This window comes from Saccostrea echinata, unplaced genomic scaffold (assembly GCF_033153115.1).
Source record: "Saccostrea echinata isolate AGI-Se365-2 ecotype Australia unplaced genomic scaffold, CSIRO_AGI_Sech_v1 ptg000030l, whole genome shotgun sequence".
Taxonomy (NCBI): Eukaryota; Metazoa; Mollusca; class Bivalvia; order Ostreida; family Ostreidae; genus Saccostrea; species Saccostrea echinata.
In genome coordinates, this window is record NW_026889779.1 from 15773081 (window position 1) to 15797199 (window position 24119).

The 24119-nt window shown below is 32.9% G+C and overlaps 1 long non-coding RNA gene across 1 annotated transcript; it reads right to left on the minus strand.

Moving 5' to 3' along the window:
- Positions 1-53: 53 nt before the first annotated feature.
- LOC133196440 (uncharacterized) lies at positions 54-22715 on the minus strand. Its single transcript, XR_009722346.1, has 5 exons — positions 22636-22715; positions 17066-17161; positions 13530-13634; positions 13218-13315; positions 54-2214 (listed from the first exon to the last, which is right to left on the minus strand). It is a non-coding gene; the product is annotated as an uncharacterized LOC133196440 (long non-coding RNA).
- Between the last annotated feature and the right edge of the window lie 1404 nt (positions 22716-24119).

Sequence of the window (24119 nt, forward strand, 5' to 3'; positions counted from 1 at the left end):
CTTTGTTAATTTGAAAAAATATGATAGTTTAACATTTATTATTAATACCATACCAAAGCACAAGATAGTGCAATTCTTACATAATCCAATGATTCATGCTGTGATTTGACATATTTAGATGTTTCTCATTTACAGTTCAATATACATGATATACCAGTACAATGTGACACTAACCAGTATCAATTAAATGGATCATTACTATTCTGTTTTTAAGAAGTTTGCAGGGTAAAAAGTAAAATAAAATAAAAATGTTGATACATTTATTGATTGCATGTGCTAAAAACTTTTACAAAATATCAAACATTGTATCATAAGAGCTTTTACAAATTAATTCAATACATTCAAAGGTACAAAAATCAAATTATTTTCATCCACAGTTTTATCAAATTCAGTTGAACAACAGCTACATCTATTATATAAAATGTATGGTAGTTGGCACTGATGGTATATCCTGAGCAAAGAAAAAGCATACCTAATCAAAGAATACAAAGCTCACTTCTGTAAATGTTATCTACTAGTAAGGCAAAGTCTCACTCAACAAACACTCTGGTAATGTATATCACCTGGATCCAAAATCTATGCAAGTTGGTCTGGGTTAGATTTAACTGCTCAATAACCCTGAAAGCAGGATGCATCATCTATGTTTACTGATCACCAAAGAGTATATTGTTAATTTGTATGAACCTTCTCTAAAAAACTGGTCATTAATCCAGAAAATCTAAGTCAAATCAAGGATTCGTACCCTGCAACATTTACATGTACATACATCATCTTTGCAAGTTTGTTCCACATACAGTTTATAATTACATGAGAATAGGACTGCTCAAAACACTTACTCTTGTGGAGTCCCCCATGTGGCGCAAAGGTTATAGTGTGTAATCTAGAGTCACGAGTAAGGATTTAATCCTTAAGTCTCAGGTTCAGATCCACTGGGGATGTGGGGACCAGTCCTTCATATTCGACCGTATAAACCGAGGTCCCGCCTCGCAGTTGATGTGGGTACAAAAAAGATCCCTTACTGCTACCCTGAGTGCCAAGTATAGGTCAAATTTTGCAGCTCTCCACCAGCAAGTAGTGGCATCTCCAAATGGATGAAAAATTCTTGAGAGGAATGTTAAACAACAAACAAACAAAAACAAAAAACACATGAAGAAAATGTAGATCAGGTCAAGCATCTGAAGTAAATCTGTTAATGTGCTTTAATCCATGCAAGTTTGTCCAGATAGAGCTTAGGAATGAACCTTGCTCCTTAAATTTTAACTGGGATACAATGCTAGGTATATAGCAAGAACTCATCTAGACTGTCCAGAAAAGCTAAAAAATATTTAGCAATTTCTTACTTGCATGATTTAAAAAAATCTGCAATCTAACATTATTTTTAAAAAATTTCAACACATTTTCTAATTTTCAACAAATTCAATGCACTATGAGATAAATTAACATTTCTAAACCACATACACTGTACTTGAAGTGCAATATACATGCATTATACTGTATGTTAAATCTTTACAGTTCTCTTCAAGTACTCTAATAGTATATAAAATATGAAGACTACCAACAGTGATCAAGCTTTAAAGTCCATTGAAACAATACAAAATTGGAGCAAAGCAAACACAGACCTCTAAAAACACCAGGTGCAATGGAGGAGAAAGCATTTCCTGCCATGTGCTCCTTGACATGATTGGGCAAATGGAAAAATCCACAAACAAGTCAGTGTAAACAATTTTGATGAAAAACATTAGTCAACATTCAACTTAATGAGATTGAATTTGCAATAACAATTAATTTACATGTAAGTGTACACACATGTATGCATATCCAATTTTACTAGATGAATTATTTCACAATATCCAAAATTGGACAATAATAGTTTCTGATCTAGCCAGACAACAGGAAATTTTTATTATTACTAAAATTACATGAAACTATTGAAGTCTGTGAGGTACAAATTATATCTAAAAATTATACACATTTTAACAAGTGTTTACAGTTTAGTGTATTTATTATACACAAATGATGACTTAGTAAGACATACCAGTAAAGTCCACAGATTGACTTCCAGATTTCAGCTCAAAGGCTTGAAGATTTTTAGTGGCTCTTTCTCTCATCATCTTTTTTCACTGATTATTTTCATTTTTATTTTCAAGACACTGTTTTTGTTGAGGTCTTTTAGCAGTTTGATGCAATCCAAGAACTCCTGAATTTCTTTCTTACCTGGCAAAAATAAAAATTTAAAAGTTTAAAATATAATCATACATGAAGAAAACTAGTAAAACTAGTGATAATGTAATAGACCTTTCAGATGTTCCGAAGCAGCTACCTGTACCTAATTAAAAAATATAAAGTTTGAAGTATTTAGAGTCACCTGTATTCTGAACAAGGGATATGTGTATTTGACAGACAGATGAATGAATAGACTGATCACTATAGAGCACCTTAGTCTTTTTTCAATAATCATTATATTAGTGAAAATCAAAGAATCAAGGAACTAGAGTGTTTCAAGGAATGTATATGTCGCCTGCTAGGTATCTTCATTAAAGAGGTAAATAAATCTAAGAGTGGTCAGCTATTAATTTAATATTAGCATGGAGGTTCAAGCATTTACCTCAAAGGAAAAAAAGGATCCAAAAGTAAAAGACTGGGATAGAATCTGGCAATCAAAGAAAATATGGTTCCCCAGTCCTCAAATGAATAATTTAATTGAAATTATGAGGAATAACTATTTATCATTTTATTAATACACATGTAGGTGCTTCCAACAATCGTCCGAGGAAAGGGATTTCAGACTGTCTTTACTTTAATTGTCACTTTGTCAGTCAACACGATTCATTGTGGAATACTGATCCCAATGTATTTTCATAGTATTTAAATATAAGTTTGTGTGGTAACTGAATTTCATACAGTTTCAAAGTATAGTATCATGAGCTCAAAAACATATATAAATGCTAATTATCAAAGCCCTGCCTCTCAAAATTTTGGAGATATAAGGTGTGACAGTCGGACAGACAGACACCAGGTAAAGTGATCTCTAAGTGTCGTTCTGCTCTGCAGTTGACACAATAATGAACGTTAGTCAATTTTTGAGCATGCATATCACTTCAGTGATGAAAGGAACACTGAAGTGGTAAGTCTATCCTAATTATTTGAAAATACGGCAACCCCATTGGTCAGAATATAATACATATGCTGTCCAGCCTTAATTTCATTGGCATAAAGCAGCACAAAACAAAATTTGATTGGATGGTACAACTTGTTTTTCTAGGGGGCGCTGTTGCAACCCTGGAAAAGAAAATAGGACTGCGGCTTGCCCCTCGGGGGCACTTACTAACCGGAAGTAAACAAACAACAGAAATAGCAATACACTAGAAATATGTCCATAGGACATGAATGCCCCACCGAGTGTATAGTAATGCAACATGAAATTTTGTGTAAGTGTATGAAGTTTGATGAGAATATCTTGAATAGTTTCTTTACAATTGAAATTGAAATCTAAAAAAAATGAATAGATGATAAATTCTCTCCAAATTATGTATAGATGCATAGCCTTAGATAACAATATCTTATGGTTTTAAAACCATGCAAAATGCAAATTAAAGGAAAGTGAGGTCAAGGTCACAGGAAAGGTCAAAAGTTTTTGAAATAGTTGAATAGGTCTTACTAATTATGTATCAGCATATTAAGTTTGATAAAAAATATCTTCAATGATTTCTTTAAAACTGAGCTAGTCACAAGCGTGGCGCCATGGTTAGAATGTCTGCTCTAGAGTCACGGAGTAAGGAGTTCATCCTTACATAGCGGGTTTGAATCCCACTGTGGGATGTGGAGACCAGTCCTTCGGATGAGACCTTATAAACCGAGGTCCCGTGTCGCAGTAGGTGCTGGCATGAAAAAGACCCCTCACTGCTCAATGGCCATGAGTGCAGAGTATAGGACAGAATTTGCAGCTTTCCACTGGCAAGATCCAATTCTCGAGAGGGACTGCAGATTACCTGACGTATAATGATTGACCGAAATCCCTACTAGGCTTTAAACTTTTCATTCTTGACCTGTATATCGTCAAATGAGATTTTTCCAGTTAATTAAGGTAAAAATTACTAATTGATAAAACTGTAAATGATTTTTTTTTTAACCTGAGCCAGATTTTTACTTCTCTTAAAAGTGTCTGTATTTGACTGTTGGTTCCACCTATCTCAAGGAAATGATCTGTAACAGTAAATGTTAGAAATCATAATCTGTTCTCTATCTCCTATAATCATGAGAAAAGGTGCTGAAAATTAACAGATAGAGTATTAAAGGCTTTTTTCAATATTCAATTTATTAGTGAAAATCAAAAGTATAAGGCAAAAAGGAAAAATAAATGTTGTCATTAATTAACCTTGCATATCTCTACAATTTTCTGATAAGAAAATTATACCCAATAAATGCAGTATCATCACCCTTTGCCTGCCCTTAAATTAAATTATGAAATTTTGATAGATTTTGATCTAAGCAATTATTTAAAACAAGGTTTTTTTAGGGGCACCCCTGCCCTAGATTTATAAAAAAAAAAAAAAACCTACAAAAAATGTGAAAACCTATTTCTATCTTACTTGTTTATATTTATTACAAATGTCCTCATAGTCAGCATAGCCCAGAATGATAGACAGCAAACTCTCACCATGAACATTTTTAGTGTCCTGGTTCGAATCCATTTGTTGGCAAATTTTTATTTTTTCAAACTTTTTACCTGTATAAACACTAAAGAACGAGTGCACTTATGGGCCCCGGTAAAATGTGAAAAAATGAAGAATCAAATTAAGCATAATTTTCCATCTCAGATCATTAATTGATATCTAAACCATAAGATTCAACAAATTTTATTGCTGAAATTCATGAATATACAAAGAGCAAAGCCATACAATGTGGTAAGGGTCAGCCGACATTCGTGATTTTCTATAGTAAATCGAGGACAGTCATTCATTTCAAAGCTTTTGTTTATTGTCAGCCTAACATTGTACAAACTTGTGCGATTGACAAAAAACGCATTATATATTTATAAAACTTGTGTGAAAGTAGGAAATTTGTACAAGATTAGGCTTGTACTTAAAATATTAAAAATGTATGAAAAGTTCAATGTTTTTCCTATAGCAAGTGAGAGCTATTTACCTGTATGACCTATGTTGAACCCACCCATGGAATAAATTACTTAAAATACCGGTAGTCACGTGAGTTCTACCCAGGTAAACATTCCTCAAAGATGCTCACTGTAAAACATAGCCACGTTTTGTATCATTGTATCAAAGTCGTGCCGCATAGAGAAGTTTGTATGTATTTGGTTTTAAGAACACGGGAGGGTTAGGAGAGTTTAGAGTCGTTAAAATGTCATCATAAATAAAAGCGTCAAACATTTTTAACATTCATGCAAGACAATGGTATCAGTATTGAAAGCCACCTAAATACACTTTTTTTCATTTTAAAATTTATAGGAACTAATGTTAATACTTATTGTATTATTTCAAATGCAAGCGTGCAAATTTCTTAGTTTGATCACTATCGATACAGGCATCTATACAACTTCATTCGATTTTTTTCTCGGGTAAAATAGCGCAAGTATCATTCGGCAAACGCACCTGTCAAAGATCCACCATCAGATTGTTCAAGTGTCTGATTTAAATGTCTCCTTCCCTTGATTTAAATAAACGATCGAAACTCAAAACAGGTTTGATATGACTTTTCCGGACCTATAGGCATTTAAAAAACTTCATTTGTTTCAAATCCATGCTGATTTAGGTGATGTTTTAACATGATTTTAATTAGAAATGTCCACTTGTGTTCAACTATTACCAAAAGAGAACAATTTGGTAATATATTCTAAAGTAATACAGCACTGAAAAAGGGCCCATTAAGCATTGCTTAAGTGCACTTGTCCTTGCACTTTGATTTTTTTATACAGGCTTTTGCATTTTACTTATATTTTCTTCCTTAAATGCATGTTTGGTGTTGATATAAAAGACATCTATAGAAATGCAGATCATAAATTCTCTTTAACTAAACGCAATTAACCGGAACTATACCTCATTGTAAGCACACTTTGTTTGAGGACACTAATCATTCACTTTATGTTACTCGATACTGCAGGTGTCAGGAAAAAAAATCATGCTGAGCAATAATTGCTGTGTTTTCCTTTCAAGAACATAATGACGTGTAATAGTACTGTTGTGCCAGTGGGAGAGATACTGTTCTATGCAGAGTTGATGCAGTTCATTCCTAGGGAAAAATGTGTGCATTAGCGATATGTTATGCTAAAAATGCATTAGGGTTTTCAGATTAGAAAAGAATGTGCTAAGGTCAGTTAAGGTTTTATGTCCCGTTGCCATTACTCAGTCAGACATCAAGAATGACCCTCATACAAAGGATGTATCATTCTGTAAATACTGAGGTAAGATCATATGAACACACAGTTGACTAGAATGAAATATATCGAGATAACAAACAGTATTCAAGCTCAAAAGCCCATCAAAAAATACAAAATAGGAGCAGAGCAAACACGGACCTCCAAAACATCAGAGGTGGGATCAGGTGCCATGGAGGAGTGAGCATCCTCTGCAGACCGGTCACACTCGCCATGTGCTCCTTGTCACAACTGGGAAACAATGGAAAAATCCATCAACAATTCAGTATGTAAATAAAGGCCTAACAATAAGTATTTGACTTAATGATAAATTGTATTTGCTGACAAGGTCATTGTATCGACCATAGAACTTACAAAATGATGACTTTAAACAAGACTGCTGATATTCCTGTTTCAGCAACTTGTTTGTCAATAAGTTACCTCATTAGAGGATGCTCTTGCGTATCGAATCAACTGAGAGATATAAACTCTGTGTGCAGGTGATGAAGGTATATTGCTGAATAAGTAAAGGAAGTTGACAATTGAAAAGTTAAAGCCATCTCATTTGTCATAAAGCTTGGTTGTTAGATTACCATTAATGTAGAACTAAAGCAATACATGAGAAACAAGAAACTACACACATGTGGCCTAAAGTCAGTGTCCGAAACATATATCGATAAGCTTTTTCTAAAGACTGAAACCAATATTGGTCCTATAGGTCAACTCATATTTTTAACTAGAAGTGTTCCTTTGATATACTATATTTTACTTATTTTCTATAGACTTACTATACCCTGAAAAAAAATGGAAAACAGGAACTAGCTGTTTAAATGACCCCGACCACTGAGGTTAATCTAAAGTTTGTCACTGCCTACTTGAAAAACAGACTGCCTCAGGCAGTCAGTAATTTCCAACTCTGGTTATGAGATGCTTAATGTTCAATATTTACAATTAAATGCTTATATTTACATTTTTTAACTCATGATAGATTGCAAAAGTCGATAAAATCATTTCTATATTATGTCTGTATACTTCAACTGAGAAATTAGTTGAAACTGGTTCCAGAAAAGAAGCTGAAAATGTTCAATAGTTTACATACAATACTTGAAACATGGTGACTGAACAAAAACAGATAGCAATAAGTAATTTAAATGACTCAGGTGAATTATAACCTGTCCAATCTTAGATCCATCTTTTTTCTAATATGAGGGTTGATCCAAGAGTTCGTGAAATTTAATTATTTCTAAAATTTTATTGTGATTTGATGAAAGCAAACAATAGGCATATTTATAATATAGAGTCATTATGCAACAATACTGGAAATTTTCCCATGTTCCAATTACCCATAAGGTCACACGAGCTTTCTGAACATTGATAGTTGTAAAATCAGGGGGAGACTTCGACGTAACGTCAAGTTAAGTACCGGTATGTCATGTCACATTATAGGAGCGTTATAGGAGCATCTCACCCTCATGTTCAATTCAACTAAGTAATTCTACAGAATATTCTGCCTTTTTCTCCTTTTCTCTCTCAAGAAAAGCCTGGGTATCCTCTCACACCGATCGACTTATCTTCATATTACACTCATATTTCAAAAATACTCCCCATCTTTCCATATGGTGTTCCAATTTCAGTAGCAAAGTCAAGCACAGTACGTCAGCGGTCAACGTCCATCAACGCTTAATTTGTCTACAAGGAAAACAGACCCTCCAAAAGGCGGCCACACCTTAATCAACCTCCATGGAAGTTCTATTTTTCTTAAATTTCTAACGCCACTGGTAAATCAGTTGCTTAATGCATTTTTCTCCAGCCTATATCAGTAGTATACCCCTTTAAGTCAGAGTGTTCCCAAGATTTTAACAAAACTTATAACTTGACCAAAATGTAATGTTCTCTAACAATTAAAAGATGAACAAGAAATCATTAACTAATAATCTAAATATCAAGTTAAATCAGTAAAACTCTCACAGAAAGGTATATTAGTGGTCAAGCAATCGTAATTATGACAAAATTCTCATTTTATTTGCCACTTGGTGCAGATTTTTTTCTTATTTCACGTATTAAGAATTAAAATTATAATGAACGAGTAAATGTCTCCCCTGCATTTTCAAACATCCTTTGCTATGGCAACTGCCATAGAGTTACTATCATTAATATTTAAAATATTTTTTATTAAAAAAATTCAACAAGTGTCTATATTCTTATTTGTAATTTTCAACCACTTTCACTAATAAATAAATAAAATATGAAGAAATTCCACGAACTTTCGGATAAACCCTCGTACATGTCAGTCATTAAATTTATATAATATACAGTATGCATAAGGAAGACCAAATGTATTATTACTGCATTAAGGAGACCAACTACTATCCACATCTAAATCAGTATTCAACCACTTTCACTAATAAATAACAAGAGGCCCAAGGGCCTTAACGGTCACCTGAGTATAAAACAAAAATCCATAGAAGATCCATAGAGTATAAAATAAACTGATAGAAGGAGCTTTTGTAAATCTTTGATCGTCCATTGTGGCCCCATCCTATCCCCAGAGTCCAGAGTCATGATCTGAACAAACTTGAATCTATACTACCTGAGGATGTTTCCATGTAAATATAACCAATCATGGCTTTGCTGTTCTGAGAAAAGAATTTTTTCAAGATTTTTCCTACATATTCCAATGTAAAACTTTTATTGTCCATTGTGGCCCACCCTACCCCTGGGGATCAAGGTTTTAACAATCTTGAATCTACACTACCTGAAGATGTTTACACATTTCATCTTTCTTGGCCCAGTGGTTCTGGAGAAGAAGATTTTTCCAATGTATTCCCATGTAAAACTTTGATCATCTATTGTGGCCCTGCCCTACCCCTGGGGTTCATGATTTGAATCTACACCACCTGAGGATGTTTCCAGTTAAGTTTCATTTTTCTTGGCCCAGTGGTTCTGGAGAAGAAAATTTTTAAAGATTTTTTCTATGTATTTCTATGTAAAACTTCGATCATATCAAAATAACTAATCATGGCTTTGCAGTTCTTGAGAAGAAATTTTCCTATATATTCCTATGTTAGACTTTGATCCTCCATTGTGGCCCCGCCCTATCCCAGGGGGTCAGGCTTTGAACAAACTTGAATCTACACTACCTGAGGATGCTTCCATATACATATGACCAATCATGGCTTTGCTGTTCCTGAGAAAAAGATTTTAAAAGATTTTTCCTATATATTTCTATATAAAACTTTGATCGTCCATAGTGGCCCCACCTTCCCCCCGCGGGTCATGATTTTAACAAACTTGAGTCTACATAACCTGATGATGTTTCCATATAAGTTTAATCTTACCTGGTCCTGTGGTTCTTGAGAAGAAGATTTTTATAGATACCATTAATTTTTCATTAATTCTTAATTATCTCCCCTTGGAAGAAGGCGTGGCCCTTCATTTGTACAAACTTGAATCATCTTTACCCAAGGATAGTTTGTGGCAAGTTTGGTGGAAATTGGCCCAGTGGTTCTTGAGAAGAAGTCGAAAATGTGAAAAGTTTACGCACGACGCACACCCGCACAATGACGGATGAAAACAGATAGCAATAGGTCACCTGAGTGACTCAGGTGACCTAATAAAATATGAAGAAATTCCACGAACTTTTGGATCAACCCTCGTACATGTCAGTCATTAAATTTATATAATATACAGTATGCATAAGGAAGACCAAATGTATTATTACTGCATTAAGGAGACCAACTACTCTCCACATGTAAATCAGTATTCAAGACTTGAGATTTTAATACCCTAGTAATTTACATGTTTAGTTACATGAACTAAATCTATTTACCTTTGTCATTACGCAAGAACTTTTTTACATTCAGCCAACTTTAACAACATTATACATGCATACAGTGTATGCCATGCATTAGGAAGACCAGATGCATTATTACAACATTAAAGAGACCAACTACAATGGAACAATGAGACAGTATTCCAGAATGTTCATCCCAATACCATAGTAATTTCCCTTAATTTGTTTGTATTTAGATGACCTAAATCAATTTATCTCAGCCAGAATTGGAACAAAAAAGCTAGTCACACAAGTGGTCAAACACATGAACAGACAGATGGACATGATGATTCCTATGCTTATATACACCCATGCTTATATACACCCAAAGTTGCCAAAGTAGAGCAGATGCAGTGGTTAGAGTGTCTATTCTAGAGTTGTGGAGAAAGAAGCTGATCCTTACATAGCGAGTTTGAATCCCACTGTGGAACGTGGAGACCTGTTCTTCAGATGAGACAGACGTATTAACCGAGGTCCTGTGTCACAGTAGGAGCTGGCTCGATAAAGATCCCTCAATGCTCAATGGCCGTAAGTGCTGAGTATAGAACAAAAATTTGCAGCTCTCCATTGGCAAGTGGCGGCGTCTCCATATGAGTGAAAAATTCTCAAGAGGGACGTTAAGCAACAAACAATATACACCCAAAACTTTGTTTGCAGAAGATTTTGTGATACATGCTTTACAAGTACAGTGGCGCCGCAGTAATCCGGACCCCAATAATCTGGACACTTCACCTTCCGGACGATATTTTTTGGGAACTGATTTTTTCCACTTTATTCCGTCTCATTAATCCGGAAATTCTCGTTCCGGATCCAGACGGTCAATTTCTACTACAAAGCGTAATATTTCATTGAAAAATGACTCGTTTATCCGGACGGTGATTTTTCGAGGAACGACTTTTCACACCTTTCTTGCAGTAGTAATAATTATTGTAAAAACATTGTCCGTGGAGTCAGTTTGAAGGCGGTTACCTGTGACCTCTAAACAATAGCGTCTATAATTAGCGCGTGTTTACCTCAGAAAAAACACACGTCTTTTATATTATAAAGCCCGAAGAATTTAGCTAGCCTTAAACTGTGCATTAATTAAATATAAATCCGTTCAGAATAGAATAAATTGCTAACGGTATTTAAATTTATGAGAATATCGGAGAGTTGTAAATAAATTTTTTTACTGAATAATAAATCACAAGATTTCCTTGTGGTATTGAGTTGCGTAAGTTTATCAAAATACGATTTTCCAATTCTCAAAACGTACATTATTTGAAACTTTTTTTTCTTTTCATAAGACAATTTATTATGATACATAATTCAGAAGAAAATATATTTCTATTTGATGCCCTAAGAAATATGTAACTGGCGTTAGTTGTAAATGCCGATCATGTTTTTTTCTAGGTATGTAACTTATAGTTTTATAGAAAAAGTATTGATAATCCTGAATATGGCTTGTATTTACGTTGAATGTTTGCAATACGTACACTGATTACAGTGTTTAGTTACTTACTTAGTTACTTCTTCCCTATGTAGTGAATATATGCGGTTAGTGATTTGAACATTCTCAATGGTGATAATTAACAGTTCTCCTTAATATGAGCTTGAATGAATAAAAAAAGATGTGCCGAAATAAAACAGTAGCAGATCAAAATTTGGTCAGCCCATGTAACTACACGTCACATAGAAGGCAAGTAAAGTTTCCTGTGTTAGAAGAGGAAGTCTCAACATAAAACTGTCTATCCATTTTTCATCTTGTAAATTACATTTTAATTTTTTAATTTTTTAAATATTAATTATTTCTTTTAAAACTATAAAAATAAAATCAATAAGTCAAGGTAAAATAAAGGTGTTTTCTTTGCCTTCACATTTGATACCACTATGTTCATATGTACATGCTTTGAGAGGGTACTTCTTTTAAGAAGTGAATCACTTATCCGGACGATTTCATTTGGGACAGAGGCGTCCGGATTAACGAGGCGCCACTGTATACATATTGTTCATAAGGGAATAAAAATGCTATATCATCAAGGAAAGCAACTGAAATTAAATGTGCACTTCTCATACATGTGATATGTACAGGCGGTACGCAAAATGTACCGTTTTTTCGAGCCCATTCATCGTGTACCGGCGGGACACCAAAATTCACGGAATATGAAAATTTGTACAGTATTTTGAATTTCTCGCTAAATGCCACCATTTTCCTCTCATTCTCGCTCGCGAGACACTGGAAAACGTCACCTGTGTTTGACACTTGACCTTCTGATAATTGTGTAGTGTACACAAACCATCACGTGTGAAGGTGTGAACTGCCAATTAGGATAATTATCTTGTTATAAATCCGTATCAAGATACCCCTTTAGGTAGCTTTATTTTTAAAGGGGTACTTAATTATAACTGTTAATGTTTCGTAATTTGATTGAAAAAAAATTAAGCCAACTTCTGAAGTTGACATACATGACTTAATCAATATACATGAATCTGACCCAGATCTCCGTAGGTATAAAATACACGATGTTTATTACCATGATTACCCTGAAATAAAGCATATCGTTTTAAGTTTTTATGTGCTGAAATTTATGTATGATTGTATTTGGTGCTGTTATTTAGCATTGATGATGTATATATCAGTAATATGAACAAGATGTAAATTGCATGGAGACATTGACTCTCACGTTAATACTATATAAAGCTGGCAAAAAAACTATCATCTAAACTAGCTTAATTCATAGTTGATTCATAAGAACATTGTGATTATATAACACAATATATGAAATTTTAAAGCATTCAAATCTCCATTACAACTTTTAAAATAGACATTTGCAACAATATATATTTATTGGTTTATAAATAAGGTGCCTTATCAGAAGAATTTAAGTGATATTTTATACCGTTTTTTGTACCGTTTTTTAATTGGCAGTGTACAGTTTTTTCACCCAAATTCCAGTTTTTTTTATGGCTCCTGTACAGTTTTGTGGTCTTTGACTTATCACATGTATGACTTCTAATTGAACTAAACAAAATTACCCTTTGTCAGAATGTAGATTTATAAACAGGGAAGGCTGTTTTTCTTCATTTTTTCCATGTCAGATTCAGACTGTTCTTGAAAAAATTCTGGCATACACCTTGTAAAAGTAAACAGTGCAGATAATAAAGAGCTTCTAAATAAACTGCATAATATTTAAAAGATCCACTTAAAAGGGATAACAAATGCATTAAACTCCATCAAGGAGACCAACTGATATCCACATATATATAATTCAGTACATGTATTTTAATTGTGATACTTTAATATCCTACTAATTTACATGTTTAGTTTCATGAAATAAATCTATTTACCTTTGTCCAATGACCATTGAGCACAAGCACTGATTTTTCCTCTTTTTTCTTAACGGAATCACCAGGGCCAGTCTGCGGTCCATATGATTCTGGCATATGTACACTCTGTAAAATGCATATTTGTACCATGTACAGGCATATGAACAATATTTCTATACTACATACATGCATCATTAAACTTAATTATCTTTTTTTCCAAAATTCATTATTCATAGTGTTTTGCTATTAGCAAAATTCAACAAAAACTATTATACCATATATACTCGCCTATAAGGTGGTCCACCTATAAGTCAGTTGCATTTTTTGAGGTTATTTTGGAGGGATTTGCTATTGACCTGCTTATAAATCGGTACAACTTTTTGCCAGAATCAATTGACAATTTCAAATCAATGCTCTGATGTTTTAACCTGGTTTCAAAATACTAATCTTTTTATGACTCACCTATAAGTTGGACATAGAGTATATACAGTACCTGCATTATACATGCATTAGGAAGACCAAATGCATTATTGCAATATTAAAGAGACCATTGCGGCAAATGAAATCGATGTATGAATTGTATTCAAAACTACAGGTGTACTAATTTGTCTGAAGTATATCATGATATAATGTGATACACAAAGACTTTAACAGGATATGTACATATACCCACATGCCTAAATGTAACAACAGTTTAAAAATCAATAAATTTTTTTTTTTTGGAAATTTCACTGTTTAATTTATGAAATATAAAATATTATTTAAAACCATAAAGCATAAAATGGTTGAAAGCTCATTTAACACAATAACTGACATAAATAGGATGTTCAATAGGGGTGGGACGATACACAGATCTTACGATACGATACGTATCTCGGTACACATAACACGATACGATACGTATCTCGATATTATGATAAATTATAAAACTATAAAAAAAAAACTTTGTATTTTATTTCATTTTTGTCTTGATATTAAATCTATAAATTATTCTATATCAAACCATATGTGCTTTGAAATTAATACTTGAAGTTCATCAATTTTATTGACTTAAAATTTACAAAAACATTGTTACATGTACATATTGCCAAATGTCTATAAACAAGTTGTTTACAAATAGTTGTGTAGTTCATCAAGAACACTGTCTAAAAATTCATTTAAAAAAATCACATGTACATTAATATTAATTGCTGAAAGTCTGTAACCAAACTGAGTTTAAAAAAAATCCACAATTTGTTTCAAAATTTCAAATTCTTGAAATTAGAGAATCCATACATTGTTATGAGCTGTTAGTACCAGATGGACTAATCAACTGTTGTGGAAACGGTACGTTCTGTAAAATTATATATAACACGCTTTCCAAACTGAACTTTTCTTGTCCAATCTTCCGATGATGCTTAAAAGTGAAAATGATTTACCCTTTATCTACACATCATTAGTTCTAAAGCGTGTTTTCAATATCAATATCATGTCTTCGCTTCATACAAGCCGCCATTTTCCAAGGACAACTACTTTCATTTTCAATTTTTGGATAGGTCGTTCGTGTATCGTTTCGTACCGATATTTTAATACCCGTATCGTAAACCGTATCTTAGAAGAAAATATCGGTATGTATCGTTGTATCGGTATATCGTCCCACCCCTAATGTTCAATCTACATTTATTAATATTGTGGGTCATCACCCCATTTTTTGTGAAGGAATCATGAAAGGCATTGTAATTTCAACTTGCTCACAGAGCAAGTTTTACACAGAGGACCAACTCTTTATTCAAAATTTAGTTTACATACTTAATTTTTTAACAAGTTTAATTGGTTTAAAAAACTTCAAACTAAGTCAAAATATTTTGCTTTCTAAATATGGACAAGAAATGTTTTTTTGCTTAAAATCACCTTAACTTCAGATAAAAAAAAATGCACTGTGCTCGTCCTCTTCAAATGCCTTGTTTGTAAATAACTGATAAAGGGTATATCTCACAAATGCTTCATTATTACAAATGTCTTACAGTAAATATATGCATCACCACAACTTATTTCATTAGTAAGAATAAACCCTTAAGCAATGAATATAAAAGTGGTGCATTGTTAGGAGTTGATCCTACTACACAAGTTTTGAGATTATCTCCATTGGTGCACTCTTTTGTTACAGAGGGGAGTTTTGTTTCCACGTTAGCAGGCAGGTGGGACAGTGGCATCTCAATATGAGTAAAAATAATTCTCAAAAGCAATTTTGAACATAGAAACTAACAAATAAATGCTGAAATGATACATCGTGATATGTAGGTATATAGGGTTGGGATAACACACAGACCTTATGATATATGATACATATCTCAAAACAATTATATGATTCAATACATGAATCTAGACATTATTTAAGTTATAAAATTTTAATAAAATTACTTTCTTATTAATTTTTCTTCTGAGGATAAATTAACCATAAATATACAAACAAACAAAAAAAATCAAAAATCAAATCACTTGAATTGAAATTTACAGCAAGGTATTGCTGTAAAAATTATCATTAATATATTTGTCTAGGGAGGAATTGATGGGAATTGCTTTAATTTGTTTTTAAAAATTTCAAAATGATTTATAAAATCATGATTGTCAAATGTCAATAAATAACACAATAAAGAAGATTCATCATTTAGTGTAATGGCTAAGCATTCAGATTTGTTGTGTTTCTCATATACTGAAACTTTGAATGACACAGTTTGAAAACAAGCTGTCTTCTCTGTAGTAGCGGAACTAGTGTAGAACCCAACATGTTCCAAAACTCGTAAGAATGGCCTGATTTGAATGTGTAAGATACAGTTGCAATGCCAACCATGCCAACATTTGGTATTTGTTTATTTTTTAGTTATTCTATGAACCAGCAATAATTAGGGCTGCATCAAATATATTGATACATATCTAGATTAATGAATATATCGTATCAAAAAAATAACGTAATTCCAATACATTTTGGGCAGGCAGGTTTTTTTTTATGTACATGTAATTCTGTGAAAAAGTTGGGAATTTCAATCACCAAAGATTATATTTACCTGTAACTGTTTTGAATTAAAACTGATCAAAAATGATATAATCATTAAGGAGGTAGCACATCTTAGATGATTATTACAAAATCATAAAAATACATAGACAACTTTACCTAACATGTTGACTTTACAGTCAAGAAAAGTTTGAATTTGAAGTGTAATTCTTTAAGACGGTGAGACAAAAAATTAAAAATGAGTTGCAAAACAATTATTATTTTTATAAAATTCATGCATAATGATTTATAAGACTTTTTTGACAGAATTGTTAAAGAATCCAATATATATTGCATATAGCATTAAAAAATGTATTCTTTTTTTGCTCAATACACAGCCCTAGCAAAAATGATATACAACAACGACTTTGATTGGATTATTAACATTCATTCGACTGATCATAATTATTAACTGTTATTGCACTTTCATTTTCAAAATGTTGTTAGGTATGTTGTTTGTTCATTCTTTTGCATTGATATTATAATTTATAAAAGAGTATTTTAGCAGAAAAAATTATCAATTTACCTTTCTTGGAATAAAGACATGTTGATCCTTGAGCTGAGATTTTCTCTCTTTCAATAGATTTGTTACACTGGGGTCCAAATGATTCTAGCAGAGACCCTGTAAAAAAGGACTTAATTATGGAAAAGTATGAAGAATATATGCCTATTATACATATCTTAAATTCTAATAAAAACAATGTTTTTAATTAAGATCCATATATTTCTAATGATTGACATAATACAAATTCAAAATAAAATATGCATGTCTATATTATACCTTAAGCAGACCAATTGCATTATTACATCCTTTGGGAGACCAACTTAAATCAATGTTTGAGAACTACTTGTGAGAACAATAAATTTGTCTACTTTACAGTATTAAATGTACATGGAATCTATAGGATCATGTTACTTAAATTGACCTGCCTTAGTTCAACACAGTAATCTAACAAAGAAATTGAGCCAAAACAACATTTTAAGACTTTTTGAACAGTGCATGTTCCTATAATTTCAAAACCATTACCAGTAAAAATGCTAATATAGGAAAATGATGACAATTAATTAATATTGTACTTTCAGGTACATTAGATGAATTAATCTGATTCATCAAGAAACATTTGTTAAAAAGCACTATTACCCGCTGAATAATGAAGCCATGCCCTCTAGTGTCACAACAGTCAACACTGCTTGTCGACAGGTAATATACCAAAAAAATAGTGACTGCGCAGATTTATGCGCTCAAGGTTCACTATTATTTGTATTTGTATAAAACATTCAGTATAATATAATAAATGTTGCATGTAGTTGAGTGTAACATTGAAAATTTTCACCCCTCGAAAACCAAATACGTCAAAAAGGGGATGGGTTTCTTTTCCAACATCTATATAGTTTCGCCCCTGCAAAAACTGGTATAGACCTAGGAAGTGTTTAAACGGGCTAAGAGAAATCAAATGCATCGAGAGTACTTAATTGTTTTTACCCAAGTTACATGCCAAAAAAGATTCAGAGAGACGTCACATAAAGTTAACGTTGATTTGAACTGAAGTTAAGGTGTCAAAAGTCATTCATGTCCAAAAGTGACATTGATCATGTGTGGTAGATAATAAACTCCTACGAGCAAAATATGCTGGCATAATCAAGTGAGGAATCTTTCCCTAATCCTATATATAAATCCATTTACAATATTATATACACTTAAGCAGCTGTTTATGACATTGTAAAATTGTATAAACAAGACCGATTTATATAATTTATATCAATTTATATAATTAATGATATAATTTATAATATAATTTATATAATTTTATCAAGATAAGTGTATGGGGTAGAGGGAGCAGACATTGAGAATCAATGTTGTCAGACCTCATGAAACTAAACTAACAGTCTTCCAAATAACCCGGGAATCCAATGCCAGGGACCTGTTAAATTTGCAGCCGGGCATGTAAAAATTGCCAAATTACATGTCCGAAGAGGGCATATGTGAATCTTCCTTCATTGTACGATCTTTACTTGCCCTGTATTCTGTCCTACCCCAATTATTCGCGTAAACGTTGCTATATGTAATGTCTTAGATGGATTGCCTGTCTACATTCTCGATACAACCTGTCAAATGATTGTCAACCTAATCATTGAAGTGTTTAGTTTAACCTATTTGTTTTATTGAAGTTTCTTGCTAAATTACGAGACGTTCATCAATGCCACATACTGTGGCACTACAGTCATGATCCCATTTCTGAAATTCAGTTCAGCTAAACCAGCCAACAAATGACCAGCATGCAAATCAAAAGTTATTTATGAACAAAAACGCTTTAGAAAATGGCAATCACAGGCCATGGTTGGTTTATGACGCTGAAAAAATTAATATAAAACCTTTATACCTAATAGGTTTTTTTTGTTGCACAATACTGGTAAATGTAAGAATTTTGAGTAGGGCATGTACAAATATGAATGGGCTGGGTAAAAATGATAGGTCTACATGCCCAAAGGGCATGTGCTGAAAAAGAATTGTTGTGAAGACTGAACTAAAGCGACAGTGCCGGGTGATCATATAAAGTCCCTTTTATTACATAATAATTTGGCAAATTATCAACATGTCAAGCTAAAATTTCCAACATATCTTAACTGTGAGAATTTTTATTTTTTAAGTTGAAACCCCATGACCTGTGAAAAAAATGAAATTTGTATCTCATCTAAAGTCTTAAAATGTATCAAGGTAATTTTCGATACAAAGAACAAGTCTCAATAAGGCTTATCTGTGGTCCCCGGTTACTCGTCAAATTTCGAACATTTATTAAGATTTTTAAAAATTAAATTTTATTATTAATTAATGTCTTTATTATTTGAATCATCATCTAAGAATGTCAAACAATAGATATAGGCAGCATATGAAGCTGCGCGTTGAAGGTACGGTCCTTTGATTTTCATGAATATCAAAAGAAATTAGTGACAGGTACACACTTCAAAGCTTTCGTAAACACTGAGCACAGGTTTGTTCAGAGTCGAGTTTGAAATATAATGTGTATATTATATGTGTAAAGGTTGAGTGAAAATATCTTTGTTGAACAACCTTGTGCTCTATGTTTTCTAATTTAAAGTATTATGATTTTGAATCTCTTCGTTGACTTCATTTAACCTCTTTATGACCTGTTAAGAATCATAACAAGCCAAGTGGATTTGTATTGTTATGGGTAAATGCCCCCAGTAAACGTGCTAGTTCTCAGTTGAAACGTACTCAGTTTTATATCGATCAGCATGGACTTGATTGGTTCATCTTGTTACAGCTTTTATTGCCAAAGTTTTGTAAATAGAAAATTGTATTTGTAGTTGATTGTGAATCTTGAACATATAATTCATCTTTGAATGAAAAATATAATTCCAAGATCTTCTTTTTATAGCATCTAATCTAAATATCTCTGCCCATTTCCATGTAATAGAGAAACCATAGTCTGATCGGGGGAAAATGTTCCGGGATTTTTTAGTGCGATATGCGTTAAAAATAGGCTTGTATTCTTTTATATGTTTAATTATTCACTATAAATACACAATGTTTTAATTAGAAATACTTCGTTATACACAATGAAAACAATCAAAATACCGTACGCTAATATTTAACCGGTAAACCAAGGGTGTAAAAAGGGACCACACTACAATACTTAAGTAGAATACTCCTTTGCGGTTGGGGTTATAAATGAAGGACAAAACCAGAGACCTCGGAATGGAATACTCGGAAGTCTCTGGTTTTATTCTACCCCCAACTGGAAATTGTATCCCATCTAAAGTCTTAAAATGTATCGAGGTAATTTTCGAGGAATAAATGGGTGGTTTACAATAAAGAGGCTCGACAAGAGACTTCTGAAACGATTTATTTGACAAGAACAAAGTCTCTTGAAGCGAACGATGTCATTTAAAAGTAGGTTAATGATTGATAATGATATATGAACAAAATACGAGCTTGAAGCGGGTGTGCCTGAAGTTGAGTTAGATACCTTGTGGTAAAAATAAGTAGGGGTGCACCGTATATGAAACAAGTGCCTGTGATTGATAGTCTGAAATTTCTCTTCACCTAAATATTAAAAGCTTGCAGTGATCGCTATAAATCTATACAACAGTCAAGTTATATATGGTAAACTAACATAAAAACAAGATTACAACAGTCATGATTACAGAAGGTATATTTTGAAGACTCTAGGTCAGTAGGTGAATGTAAACAGGTAATCATACGTGCATACATGCCAACTTTCCCGATTTTTTCGGGAGTCTACTGATTTTTAACCCCATCTACCACTTGTCTACCGATATATTTTTTAATCCCATTTCTACCGATTTTTAGGAATTCCGGATTTTTTACCGATCCGCTTTGAATAATACCGCATTTCCGTCTGAAAAAAGATGGCAGTTCGAATGTTTATCGGTAGATATCTGTTTATTGCCGCTGATAACAGGTAATCAACAAGGTGTCAACTGTGCTACCAGTCATTACTGTGGTTTTAATTGCTCCCGATTCTCATTAACAGTGTATATTAACCTAGACAATCATGCCAGATGTGGAAATTTTAGAAATACACACAACAGGATACAAACTTGTGACGAGTTCACACTTCACAGCAAAATTTGACAATATACGTATAAGCTGTTAATAAAAGGTTTTCAAGTTTAGGAAATACAGCATTGTGCACTATAATTACAACTACGTCATTGATCATGGAAAAGACACTGCAAAAATCCAGCTTGAAAAGATGCGTCTGCAAGTACAAACCGTTAGTTTTTTAGCAGAATTCCAGGAGTGGTTCACAAAAAGTTATGAAGGAGAAGACCCTGCCTTTTACAGACTTTGTATGAAAAACATTAAAAGTGACTTCTTAGTATTCCCTTTGATTAAAAAAAAATACAAATTGTGTGTCTGTGACTTAGTAGCTTTATAAAATGTGTAATTTACCAATACACAAAGACAGTTACTGCATGAACTCTTTTGGTAACTTGCTCCAGCTTATTTGTAATTAAGTTTAACATCCCTATCCATGTAATAATCTGTATGTGTATGACATTGCATAGGGCAGGGGGGTAATGTTGATCTTTATATTAACATATTAAATAATTTTGATTAAAATTTTCCTTTTTTAAATTCCAAATAATAGTGTGTTTTTGTTGAAGTTGATAGAGAAAAAAAAAACTTTTTGAAGTAGTGATAATATATGATACAAGGTATTAGACTAATATTTAAAAAAAAAACCAACAAATACTTATTTTCATGACAAAATGCCGCAAATTTAGAACTTTGAAAAATGTTGTCACGCGCAATCTCCCCCAAGGAGATTTTAAAAAGTTGGCATGTATGCACGTGGGACAGTGACCGCAAATAAATGAACCGCAAAACGACTTATAACATTAAAATGTAAATATTCTGTGATAAAACTCATATTTATCTAAATAATTTATCTCTCTAATAAACGGTTGGGTGACCATTTCTTTTGTGAACTCACACTATATAAGGCCGTGTATCGAGAGTCTCGGTGGACTGCGAGTTCTTCGTCCACTGATCTAAGCACATTAGCTACGGGTAAGCCCATCTTCCCGTTTCCGAGCACTGCATACCGATTTCGGTATCATTTTTAAGGGTACATCCCAATAACTTACTAATTTTTTCTCTCAAAAATTTATCCTCTTCATATTAGGCGCCATACTTAATCCAAATATTAGGAATTCCGAGCCCGATCCAAATTCAACTAATTAGTTCAAGTAAAATTCTTAATAAAGTTCAATCATCTTTATTTTCCAAATTATTAAATTAAACCCTCTCAAAATTTCATTATCAATCATATCATTTTTTTTCCATTTATACTTTGTAAAACTGGAGGTACCAGTTTTTTATAGTTATTCATTGTAAATAAACATCCATCAAATCTTTGTTATCTTTGTCTTACTTTGTGTGTATCAGATTTTGTAAATAGTCACTGACAAGTGACAGTCTGTCCCAGGAGCAGAGTATTTTATTATTCCCATCTTGGGGTAGCAGTCGTACTACAATTCATCTGCACACAGAGTTTTGCATAATAATAATAATTTTTAAAAAGTGTAAATTTAAAATAAACAAACCTCAAACCTTGTAACAAGGCTTGTTTCCCTGCAATCTTATTCTGGTTCTCTGTCACTGAAAATGCAGGACCAAGCTGCGTTATTAACTCGTACACAGATTTGTTGATACGAATAAACCTATAAACATATATACGAAATAAAATATTATCATAAAAAAATGAAGAATTTCAAATTGCTTGAAAAATTATCTTTATGTAGTTTATAATAAATGGTTGTAACTGTATATTAATTTCTATCTATCCATTAAAATTTGATACGTATATCAGCTTATGTATCCGTCTGAACAATTGTTATTACACTCCCTGTCACATCTTCATAGTTAAGCCTGGAAGCATGGTAAGTAAGAATCAATTTCAGTTGAACTGTTGAAGGGGACCAAAACCAAACATTTTTTCAGTTTCATTTGGTGGGGAGGGGGGGGGTATAAACCTCAAATGATCATTTTAATTATCTCTGTCGCTGAACTGCTGAAAATAATGAAGGGAACTAGGCTGCAACAATGACTTGTTGACTGAATTAAAATACGAAATAAATTATTATATATACGAAATAAAATAATTTCATGAAAAAAATGAAGAATTTCCAATTGCTTGAAAAAAAAAGCTTTTCATGTATGTGATTTACAATAAATGGATGTACTTGTATATTTTCTATATATCCATTAAAATTTCATAGTATCAGTATTTCACCATTTGTAAACATTAACAATAATATTAAATAAATGTTACACTCACTGTGGCTGTGACTGAGTTACTGTCACATCTTCATAATTAAACGAGAATATTCCCTTCCGTAAATATTGCTATATACAGTTATATTATGTTGATTTCCTCGGTAATTTCTTCACTGGCTGGATTTTCCTTCAAGTCCAAAAACCGTCTAAATAGCTTTGTAACTGCTGATCTGTTGCCGGCTCGTATAGCTTTTAGTCTTCCTTCCATTGTATGTACTACGTAGAATTCCGTCGGTCACGGCACCAAAATGTTGTGGAATGAAATGAAAGACTTCTTGATCGTATAGTGGTTTATTTGAGACTTGTTATTATCTATAGAAACAAACGAAAGTATTATGACGTCACAACAAAGTTTACGTTACATGAATTCGCGGATAATCCATGACAGATATATCTGAACTGTTACCAATTAATCTTTCTTTGGTGAAAGAAAACCTCAGGGATGGAGAATAGACCCGTACGTAAATTTAGTTGGGGGGGGGGGGGTGAACACAACCAAACAACATTTTTCAGTTTCAGGTTGGGGGAGGCTACAAACCAAAAATTCTTAATAAGCAAAAGAAAAATACATTATCAGAGGTTATTATTGAGGGGGCCCAAAAGCAAAAGAAAAACAGATCATCAGAGGTTTTTATTGAGGGGGTCCAAGCATAAAGGAGCAATGTTTTCTATAGTATAAGTAAATTTCAGCAAAATTACAGCCCCCCCCCCCCCCGTTCCTTCAGCCATGTATTGTATCAAATCTGCTTCA